This window comes from Lepeophtheirus salmonis, chromosome 6 (genome assembly GCF_016086655.4).
Source record: "Lepeophtheirus salmonis chromosome 6, UVic_Lsal_1.4, whole genome shotgun sequence".
NCBI lineage: Eukaryota > Metazoa > Arthropoda > Copepoda > Siphonostomatoida > Caligidae > Lepeophtheirus > Lepeophtheirus salmonis.
The window spans coordinates 20078380-20090709 of record NC_052136.2 but is presented as its reverse complement, the minus strand read 5'-3'; the positions used below and the strand labels follow the sequence as shown (position 1 = coordinate 20090709).

The following is a 12330-nucleotide window of genomic DNA, read 5'->3' as shown; positions in this document are numbered from 1 at the left end:
GTAAAGTTCGTTATTCCTCGACTGTTCTGTTATTTTTATTTTAAGAGAATCAAAAATACGCATGCAGCAAAATTCAATTCTCGGCACATCACTATAAATATTAGTTAAATTAAATAAAGGAAGGCGACTTATTTTATCAATTGTAATTCTTAGAAATTTATAGCAAAATTGTATTTTTTAACTATTTTTTTAAATATTAAAGTATTGGAATCGACATTTGGATTTTTTACTAGAATCGCTGCTGGAATTTTTTTGGAATCGTCCCAGCACTACACATAAGTATGTATATTATTGCAAAACACATGGAAGTGCGCTTTTTTACTACCACTCAGAGGTGATGTTTCAAATATGAATTATTTTACCTTGCTATGTTGTTAGCTGTCGATCACACTCCTTCAAATTAGCCTCGGCCGTGGTTTATACGTGTCCTACTCAAAGATGTAGTTCCAGCCCAAGTTAGGATTCTGAGGTGAGTATTCATCACTTCCCAATGGTGGACTCATGTTGGCCAAGTGGCTAAGGTCCATTCCGAGTGACACAAGTCATTACTTATTAGACGCCATCAGCTAGCTCAAGATTGCGTGGCAAACATTTTACGTCCAATGATTTCGTTGCTGTATCTGTGGACACAAGACGTGATAAAGGGAGATCTCTTCAGCTCAGGTAATGAATTTAACTAATTACAATAAGACGGGTACATTTTGAATATTTTTTATCTTTCAGACGTTTGAAAGAAGATGTCATTCCATCACAATCGCCTAATCTTCCTCCCTACCTATCATCACCACCACCCATCCCTAGACCAACGAGAGCCTAAACTACCAGCCAAAGTTTCCAGTTACAAAAATGAACGGTTCAAAGCAAACGAAAAATGATAAGTTTTTGCAAACAGTCCTCTCGATAAAAAATACTTGCCGAGCATGTATCTCTCTCCTGAAACATTGCATTCAAGATTTGTTTTACTACAAGTTCCAAATGTTGTTTGGTCAAAATAGTCCATTCAGATGACAAAGAATTTGATATTTTTGCCAGCTTATTCAAAATATATCATAATCATACTCAACTCAAAAACAGCTGTGTATACCATAATCTAAGATTTTCTGAAAGAATCAACACTGTAACGGAAGCCATCAACGTTGCAGCTTTTTTGGGATCCAATGAGATTCAGAAAGACACGGATATATATGATAATATTTGTAACCAATTCCTACAATTCATTAACTCAGCAAACATTAATCATCTACAATATTCGAAGTTATCATTTTTTCCCCAACAAATTATCCCCATCTTCAATTATATTCTAGTAGGTTATAAATTTTGAGTATTTAGGCTAGAAATGTTTACCTCTTCTTGGCCGGGCACGTTTTTTCTTTCACTTCCATGTGTTTCTAGTCTTCCTTGATTATTATTTATTGACATAAGATAACTTTTTATCTAAGTAATAAGGATTTTCTTTGTTTTTCCTCTATACTTCTCCGTCCCCCAAAACAGAAGTGTCCAACTACAGGGCAGAGTGTACCTATATTCAGCGTGCAGCGTGTGTTATCGTTGTGCTAGAGACCATACCAGCACTAGTTACTAGTAATGTATTAGCAGGAGAGAGAATTAAAGAAAAATGAGCAGCAGAATCATTTATGATGAGAATCCAATGCAGAATGGGCATGTCTTAAAAAAAGGACCCGAAAATTAACATGGTAACCCTCACAATTTGAAGAATGTTTTGGAGGAGAGAAAGTATAATGTTCATGACGTTTCTTTATATCAACTACAATCAGCTGTGATAAGGGGAAAAGGAGAAAAGGATATAAACATGGACATTTGCTAGAATTACTCCGATGTCTATCCCCAATTCTACTCTGAGTCCAACAATTATAACTCCGCAACAAACCCTCAGGGTTACACTCGATTTTATATGAGGACATACGAGTGTTAAATCAGGTTTTGAATATAATTGAATCTATGGAAAAAGGATATTCACTATTCAGGAACTAAATGATAATGACAATTGCTATGGAAAAGATCATTCCTTCTTCCCACGTACGATTCTAAAAAAAAGGGCCAACTAAAAATACACCCGTTTTTTTTATCATGGATTAGCATTATTTTTTATCCTTGAGATCTAAGTATAAAGTAATAATTAGCTAATAAATAAAATATTATTAAAAAAAAAAAAAAAAAATTAATAATTAAAAACGAATTATTCATTGAATAAAAACAATTGACTTAAGATAAATTTTTTTTCAGTGCAAATGACAAAAAATGATCCCCAAGGAGTACTTACAACAAACTTACAAATGAATTTGTTATCATAACTTCACATTTGAACTTAGGAAGCATGAATTATTTTGGGATCTTTCAGGAATGTAAGGGTAAAACTAGATTACTTTTTTTTTCTTCTAAAACTATAAAATAAATTACTTAAAATTCAAAGTATTTATTATTTACGATCGCAATTCGGAATTTCTTATAATACCAAAATTTCAAAATTGAATTCTTGGGATCTTGCTGAACTACAATTTTCTGGGAATGAAAACCCCATGTAGGTATTAATGAAGGTAATGATAATATTTCTTTAAATAACCTTAATTTAATTCAAAAATAAACTTTTTACTTTTGGTAACTCACACTTTTTCTTGGACATGAGGCATGAACTAATATTTGCGTAGTAATGAGCATCGAATCGATTGTTTTTATAAGAACTTTCATACCAATCCACGATAATTTTTTCCATTTTTATGTAATGAATTTGAAGACGATCGTTATTCTCCAAAAATTTTGAGTTTTTTTCCCTTTTGGATTCAATCGGAAATATGTTGCTCCAATTCTCAGATGAATTCCGGTACGATAAAGCATCCCTCTAAAACAAAAGAAAATATTATTTCATACATGTTCGTAAATACACAATGTATGCAATATCTTGAAATAATCCATTTAAATTACTATAGATAAAGATTTATATCCAGTAAGTTGTAAATTTGTCCAAATTATAGATGAAGTCATTTACAGTTCAAATGAGCAAAGGTTAATCAAGTTTGAAGGATTAAACATTGCAAGAATGTTATATAATACGCACGCTTTTTTAACCTACAAAGACCTAAAAATTTTCTATCTTAAGTTTTATTATTAGAATAGTTATTAAGTGAAAGAGGGAATTTGAATAAAACAGGAATGTAATTAATGTTTTAAGAAATGACAAAATCTTTATTTATAACTAATAATTATTATTCTGAAACATAAAATAAATAGATCAACCAAAAAAATTATTTAACTTCTTAGGACTTTACATTCAATTCTCTTATTCATTTCCTAACTGTTGTGATAAGGATAAGATGTAAAAAATAGCTTTAGGAAGTAAAAAAAAGTGTACACGTTCAATGTATAGCGAATTCTTTTGCGTACTTATCACTTTTTAGCATATGTATTACTCAGCTTATAGAAGTAATATTAAGATCTGAGGGATTTATTTTTTTCAAAGTTCAAAACAATATGCAACTTTTAGCATCAATTTCATGACATAGTTAATGACTGATATTTATATAAATAACCAGTGGGAGTAACCACAATTGCTCAAAATTATTAGTCATCGACAAACAGTGAAAAAAAAGTAAAGTTTGCTTTAATAATATACATATGCAGAGTTGTATAAAATATGAGCTGTCGCTAAGTAAAAATAAAATAAACCAAGACTGGACATTACAAACCTCACAATTTGAAGAATATTTTGAAGGAAAGTAGCTTAGCTGTGATCCTGTTTCATTACATTAGCTCCGAGAAGCTTATGATAGGAAGGAAATAAACACAAATCCCACTCTATATCTAGCAAAGAAGTACCCAGGAATTACTTCGATGTCGATCCTCAAATCTACTCTGACCCCAATATTAACCATCCAACATCTCTTTAGTATTACTCTCCGTCATTCATGAGCATTCATACTCGTGGTTCCTTTATGTTTATATGTTATCTTCAAGAATTAATGAATGAAGATTACAACTTTGGAAAAAGAAAATCTCGAGATTGCTATCTTGAAAAAAATATCGTATGCGTTAAGATCATATTTTATATAACTATAAATATGTGCTCCCCTTATATTTTCTTTCGTTGCTACATTGTTATCTCTCAGATCAACTACTCAAGCAGTTCTAAAATATTAAATGCAAACACAAAAAAGGGTATCAACAGATTTACAAACTTTACTTTATTATTAAAGGTAATCGGCATTACACATATATATTGAATTATCTTTTTTTTAAATAAATTTTATTATAAGATTCAGTGGCGTCACTAGACCCTGGGGGGGGGGGCTTGATGCCCCTAAAAAGTTTCTAAAGCCCCAAAACATATGCTCTTACATATATATATATAACCATATATATTCATATATATTTATAAGTCTTTCTTTGATGTTTTGATGTCAAAATGGTCAAACAGATCAGTCTGAAATTGAGCTAGTAGACATATAAAATAACTAAGCAGGTTCTGACGATATTTTGTTGGACCGCCGAGGTCATTAAGATATTGTTTTTGTCCGAAATAAATTTGTCCTGCCCTTCTCTATTTCTATACATCTCTCCTTCTCTCTGTCTATTCCCTATTCTCTTCTTCCTCTGTATCTTTCTACTCTCTCTATCTTTCTCTTTTCTTCTACCTTCATTCTTTGTTTCTACTTTCCTCAATTCACCCCTGCAACACCGGCACCCTATGTTAGTACATATCTAAGATCGAGGAGCTAGATGATATTGTCCGACACAGGTTTATAAATTCTTGAACATCAGAGATATCTCTTGTTCTAGCATCCTGCGGAGGAGATTATCTTGATGTCTTAGGAAAGATTAGCTGAGCAATTGCAGGATTTGCTTAATCCTTAGATTTAAATAATATATTTATATTTTATATAAATATCTATATAACGTATTCGCAAATGCACGTAGACTTCCATGGATGAAGTCTCCACCTTGATGTATAACTATAGTACAATAATTGATGTAAGTAGGGATTTTAATATCTCTTCATGGTATTTTGATGACGTAATGGACTGCATATGTGCCAATGATTCTTCACAACGGACCGTAGCAGTGACATTCCGTGATTCCTTCCCAATGCTTTGAATCCTATGTATTAAAGTTTGAAGAATTGGGATTGTCTAGCTTTTTTACCTTTGTGTTTCAAATTTCTCAAAGCTGGAATAAAGCGGTAAAAAATCAACTAAATATATAAAACTAAGAAGAAGTAGTATTCCTTCTATTATTATCCAAGGTGGAAACGTTGCAAGGTAAAACAGTACAAGGCAAACACGTCTCAAGTCGAAAGTGGCACTAGGCAAATACGTACAAAGAGGAACCGTTTTAGGGGAAAATGTTCAAGGCGAATCTTCCTAGAATACATAATATAGTTACATAATAATATTAAAGATAATCACCTACTGATTGCCTAATAGATATAATAGGTTGGAGAAAAAGTATTTTCGTATATTTCGATTAATTTCAATCCTTTATAAGAAGTGTCAATTCAATTTAAGCTTAGGATACCCCGTTCTATTTGAGAACTTGTTGCCAACCAATCCAACTTAATAATTCCCTTCTTGCAGAAGCCCTGGTCCTGTGCTAAAAAAAATAGGACAAAAAATTTTCACAGACCACTATTGAGACAAAATTTGTACCTCCAATTGCCTTGGCCATAGACAAGAACAGGTAGTAGTCACTTGTTGCGAGGTCTGGACTGTAGGCTGGATGAAAAAGCATTTCCTATCCCAGCTTTTGGAGCTTCTGGTGCTTCATCAAAGATTTGTGGGTCCTGGTGCTGTCTTAAATATATCTTGTTGTCTCCTATTCATTAATGCTGGTCGCTTCTGTTGAATATCCAATTTCTAACGATCAAGTTATTCACAGTGGAGGGCAAAATTGATTAGGTGCAAAAATCTTTCGAACCACTGTTGTGTAACACGAACCGAAAGAACATCGGCTCAGTATATATTACAAATGTTCTTAGTCGCTTTCGACGCGTTTTCTCCTTTTGGGTAGTAAAAATGTAAAATATAGCAAATTTCTTCCTTTGAGACCTCTATACCTGACACAAGATCCGATATGGCTAATAATGAACAAGATAAACTTAGTTTTAAAAAAAGTGGTAGGAACTACGAAATTTCTTTTTTCCCAAACTAATAAATTGTTACTCTTGAAAATAATTGAGCTTTAACGATGAAACAATAATAAAACATTTATGACTAGGAATTTTAACTGTTAGATTATATAAAATTAGCCAGATTTTAATGTTCTGCAATTAATTGAAAAATTAGAACATGTATTTCTTTTCATTTGGATAATTGCCACTGCAATCAATATGTGTGGACTGTAAACACAAAATTAAGTCTAGAATATATTTGTAAAAAATTATCATTAATTTCTAAAATCGAATTAATTTGATTAATTCTTTGAAGGCCCTGCAACCTATAAGGGTCAAACTATTTTCTGGCAATTTTCCAAAAAAAATTATGTATTATTAGTATTAATGTGCGTCCTTTATTATATCACTGGGATATAATTTGAAAAAATATTTTCACAATTTATTGAAATTGAACATATATAATTTGTGAATAGATGATAAAACCATTCTCCCCAAATGACACATTAGTAGCACAGGCTAAAAAAGTTAAATGCTATTACTTATTATAATCTTTTTTTTTTTGTCCATAGCTTACCTATAAGTAGAGTAAATAGAAAAAATTAGTAGAGTAAGATGCTCCTGAGCTCTACCACCATTTCTTGCAATGTGATTAATGATACAAGACACTATATAGGTCGGTTAAAAAAAAAGAATTGAGTGAGTGATAACATATGGAATAATACACTACGACTCCAGTTGTCAAATTTTCTTTCAACAAGTTATTCCTAATTATATCCACATTTGGTTGAAATGGAACATATATTTGTTCCAATGGTCCTTTTAGGATTAAACTAGTTAAAATGCATTGTCATAATGAAATATATAGAAATCTATAGATGAATTTATTTTATTAATCTTCTTATAAATCAAATGAAGATTCTAAACTATAGTTAGCAGTTTCGGATATATCAATTCATCCCAGAAATTTGAATTTAATACCTCCAAATTTCTAAATGCGCCTATAAAATATTGAACTCTTGCCTGTATGTATAGATACATATAATGAAAACTAAATTGGACATTCCTCTTTTCTTGATTTTTCTTCAAGGTTATTTTAGTACTAACTCACTATAAAATACATATGACGTCATTATTGCATAGTTAACAAATTATTAATTATTCTATTTTTCGGCTTCAATTAATCAGAAATGGTTTACAATTGGCATCTACTAACTTATATTGATGGATTTATCTACATATTTCTAACTGAATGTTTTCTATTTTAGGAAAAAAATTTCACTTGATCAATATGTTTTATTAGAAACGAGAGACTAAGGAGTCTAGCAATTTCATTTAGATACAAGCTCCAAAAGACAATGACTAATTTATATAGGTATGCATATGTAGTTTTCTATTCAAAAATGGCCTATGAGGAGGGAGAAAAACTGAATTATTCGATAATCTACATAATAGACATTACGTAATTTTTGATGAGCAATTATATAAAAATTAAGCTTATGAAAGATTTCATATCTGTAAATGGTATAATACAAAGATATATATTTTTTTTCTTAAAATGAAATTAGTATGTATATATTAAATGGCACAAACATAGCATTTTCTACATAGTTACAGAAACCCGACAAATATAAATATATTCTGACTAAAAATGGGCCCAATTTTGCAATGTTACATCTCTTTCTTAATTTAACTTATGTTAGTGAGATTTGGTATCAATTGACTCAATCATCTGTTTCGGCTTACTACACGGGGATCGGGACTTCTGGATAAAATATTATGACCGATTGTGGTATTATAGAAAGATCTAAGAGATTATCACAGTTGTAGCGTTTCGAAGAGGACTCTCGAAGAACTAGAATTAGCTTCGGATTCAAACATATCAAATGAACAGAGCAGGATAATAATATTGAAGCAAGCCATACTAATTGCCAGTCAAACTAATATTAAATTCAAAGAGTATTGTATATACTGTTACTATTAATCATATATAATTTCTAGTATTATGTATATGCTGGTAATATACTGTTGTTATTCTCTATGACGTCAAAATCTGCCTGTCTTACCCAGAAGATGGTACGACACATCAAATTGAAAATTTTAGCAAGCCCGATTACATGATGGTCTAACCTTGTATTTCTATTAACCTTGAGTACCCCTACACAACAAGGTTTACTCTTTGTTAAGGGAACTTTGAGTCTTTTTAAAACATACATTTGAGATTATCTTTTGATTAGGTCCCCTCTAGATTATGGCAAGCCATTCAAAGTATTATGAAACACCCCTAAGCAAAAGATTTTGTAAAATTGAAGAAGTTTATTTGTTTTATTTAATTTGACACCCCTAAGAAATTCATCGCATCAAGATCATGGACCCTGCCACTATTAAATGTAAAATAGGATTATTGAACTTATTTTGAACAAGTGATCTTACTAAACTCATAAAAACTTCACCAATTAATTAATTTAAATATTATCTGACTGGAATAATAAAATGTATCTAGTTTGTTTAAGTTAAATCATTTAGTATTACCCCCCTTCCCTAATAATATATATTAATAAACTGATTAGTGTACAATTCTTCTTTTTGGAAATAAAAATATGGTAGGTGGAATCGACGTAAAACTCAAGAACAACACTATCGGGATAAATAATTCTCTTGAATCAATGTGTGTAGTATCGTGTCCTGACTATTCCTAGAGAAGAAATAAATATACTTTATGTATATGGACTTCACACAAGATTCCTAGGTCAATTGGATTAATGGATTAAATGTAATAATATAATGTTTACTCATACTTAATTAGTGCAAATATGTTTAACCAATTAAAGAAACATTAAGAAAAAAACTTAGTTTAAATATGATGTTATCATTTAATACAATGATTCTCAAACTTTTTAAATTACATGCCACCTGAGAAAATATCAAGATCTTCAAGTCCAAGTACCACCATTGTTTAAAAAATTATTAGATGATTTTTTTTATATTATATTTCTTGACCTTTTTTCTAACACTCCCCCTTAACTAAAGTCTCTGCATACCAAAGTTCAAGAACTAATAATTTAATATATCCAAATGATAGAAGAAATAAATTAACTTTAAGTATCTCTCATGGACAACAATAGATTATCATTATTCTTAATGTAGGCATAATTGAAATATTTATTATCTCTTCAAACATTGAATCCTTGATAGTCGAGATTGATTTATGAAAACATCACCTGATATTTATGATAACTAGCGATTGAACTTTTGTATAGAAAAAAATACAGTTTTAAGATAAAAAAGGATAAATGATTGGTACTGTTTTTCTTTTTTGAAATTATGTTGATTTTTTGTTAGATCGCTACAGTGGAAATATTCCCTTACAATGAAGAATTTATGAACTCTTACTCCATCTTTGTTGTAAATAATGTTAAAAAGACATCTATTTATAAATAAAGTTTATCTAAACTATTATTATCCGTATTTTAATTATGTTATGTTGTATGTTAAATGTAAAAGGTAATCCTCCGTATGGCAATGACACATCTTTGCCTCTCAAAATTATTTATTCAATTATGAGATCTTATCAGTATTTACCAAGGGGTACCATAAGTCTCGCTCCCCCCTTTTCCTTGTGTTCTACAAAAAAAGATGTTCCTAATTATATTTAACCAAGATTCAACAAGTTTTACGTCCAATTCGGAGGCATCCGGGGACGGTTTCTATGGTAAAGCCTAATAGCAAATATATCAGGCCCTATGCTGGGTAGATTAACAAATTTTAAAATACCATAAATAATAAAAAAATAAACATCTTCAATAAAAAATAACTTATTTTAAGAAAGTAAAAAAGTTTACTTTCCAAAAAAAGTAATTTAATGAAATATGCACAAAATTTATAAAAAAAGAAATAAAAAATTATAAAAACGGTCAATCGGAAAAAAAGGAAAGGCTTCGTATTTATTTTATAAGCAAGTGATTTAAAAAAAAAATCCAATTTGAATTATCAAAAAATGAAAAGATTATCCGCATATTTATCCTTGCCTAACACCCTGCTCACGCTAAACTCGTCCCTGGATACTTTTTTTAAAGGTTTTGGAGAGAACTAAACAGTAATTTCAAAACTATGAGATTGATATATCCCTATTACTTAGACCTCCGCGCTTACAAAGCAGATAAATCATCTTTTTAATGTGACATTTGTATTAGGATGTTTACATTTACAAATGTAATTAACATTATTGCATCGAATCACTAATTAAATATACGTCCATATTGTGCATGCTAAGATATACCTTCATCTGTTCATCATATCATTAATAAATAATTAATTTAACTTAATGAGAGAAGAAAGGAAAGCAGGAATGATTTAGGATTAGGCAAGTTGTATTCATGAATGCATTTGTTATTCCATAAAAATGTAGACATTTTTTGTGAGTATATTTATACATACATGTATATGATGGAACAGAAAAATAAGCATCGTCATTAAATAAAACAATACCATCGAGGAGTTATAATATTACGTATAAATAAATTAATACTTCTAATAAAACCCATTTGTTCATTTTGCAAATGCTATATGGGCCATAAGTGTTAGTGATATATTGAATAGAATAACACAATTTATCCCGTTTATGAACTATTTGTTTTCATAATGTTTTTATTGGATTATATTTAAAAGGGATAACTGATGCCACGCGACCAAAATATCTTATATAAAGGGAATAGTATTTCTTTCCAAAACCTTGTTTTCGTAAAAAATCAGCATTTAATTATTTCATAATATAAGCTTCATTTAGTTATACAAACATATATACTCATTAAATAAAATATTAAATACACATGAAGAATAATTTGGTTTTTTCGAGCTTTGTTTTAGAAATGATACAGTATATATATATATATATGCGCCGATACATACAGTAACATATATATGTTGCAGTTAAAGTAAGGAATCCTAAATTATGCTGAATAACTAGTTATTGTGCATAATAACTGAACAAGACTGTTAATATCCATAATAACTGAAAAAGATAGTTAATGTGCAAAATCCTTCAAATCATAAATTTTATATTATCTTCCGAGACCCTTTCCAGAGACGCAAATTGATGCAAGTCTATAGGGCTGGATTAAGAATAAGCACCCTTTGTCAATTCATGTATTACAATCAGGTTCCCCATCATCTATATCCCCGGCTGATATCCCAGCCCACGGGCTGTGTTGCGTGCCAAGACGACTAACAAACGTACTGGAACCCGCCACCAATTCATGTAATATCATCAGAGAAGCCATCCACTGTATACACGGTTGATATCACAGCCACAGGTTGTGTTGCGTACCAACACAACTAAAAACTGCTTGGAATCCACCGCCATCCCATGTAATATCATCTGGAACGTCATTCACTGTAACCCCGGTTTTTATAACAATCCACATTTTGTCGTCTTATGTGCTAGCACGACTAATAAACGGGTTGGAACACACCGTTAAGTCCAAATATGATGATATTACAAGAATTAGCGTTTGGTCATAACCCGTTTGTTATTCGAGTTGGCATGCAAGACAGCCTGTAGGTCTGGATATCAACCTTCTATATAGTGGATGGCGTCTCTGATGATATTAAATGTATTCGCGGTAGATTATACATTAGTCGCTTTGGTACGCAAGACAACTCGCGGACTGGGATATGAGTTGCAGCTGTAGTGCATGCCGTTTCTGATTATATTATATGAGTTGAAGGTTGTTTACAACCCGTTTGTTAGTTAACTAGTTATTTTGAATATTCTCGGATTTCTTACTTTAACTGCAACATATGTATTCACTTATACAAGTACATCATTTGATTTTATAAGAACCGCTGAACCTGTGCCGGGCACAACCTTGACAAATCAAGGTCAAAATCACAGAAGAGGTCAGAATTGCATAATTTACCATCCCTTTAACAAGTTAAGATATAGAGCTGAAATAATCTGTTGAACTACGAAATAGTGCTGACTCAGCATACTGATACCATCACTACAACAAAGGAATATTGGTATCATCTCTAGATCAAATTATTATCAAAATAAGTAAGCTTGAAATCCAATTTATATTGTTGAAAACTAGTTATGGATTTCTTTGCGCCTGGTGGTACACAATATATATACATATTAAAGTATGAATGCAATATATATTAAATTTCATTAAATTCAACATGTTCAACATTGCACATTTTTTACTTTAACA

The 12330-nt window shown here is 30.8% G+C and overlaps 1 long non-coding RNA gene across 1 annotated transcript; it reads left to right on the top strand.

The window, feature by feature from the left end:
* Window positions 1–201: 201 nt before the first annotated feature.
* On the top strand, window positions 202–1244 carry LOC139905872 (uncharacterized). Its single transcript, XR_011780978.1, has 3 exons — window positions 202–279; window positions 379–663; window positions 724–1244. It is a non-coding gene; the product is annotated as an uncharacterized lncRNA (long non-coding RNA).
* The last annotated feature ends 11086 nt before the right edge of the window (window positions 1245–12330 follow it).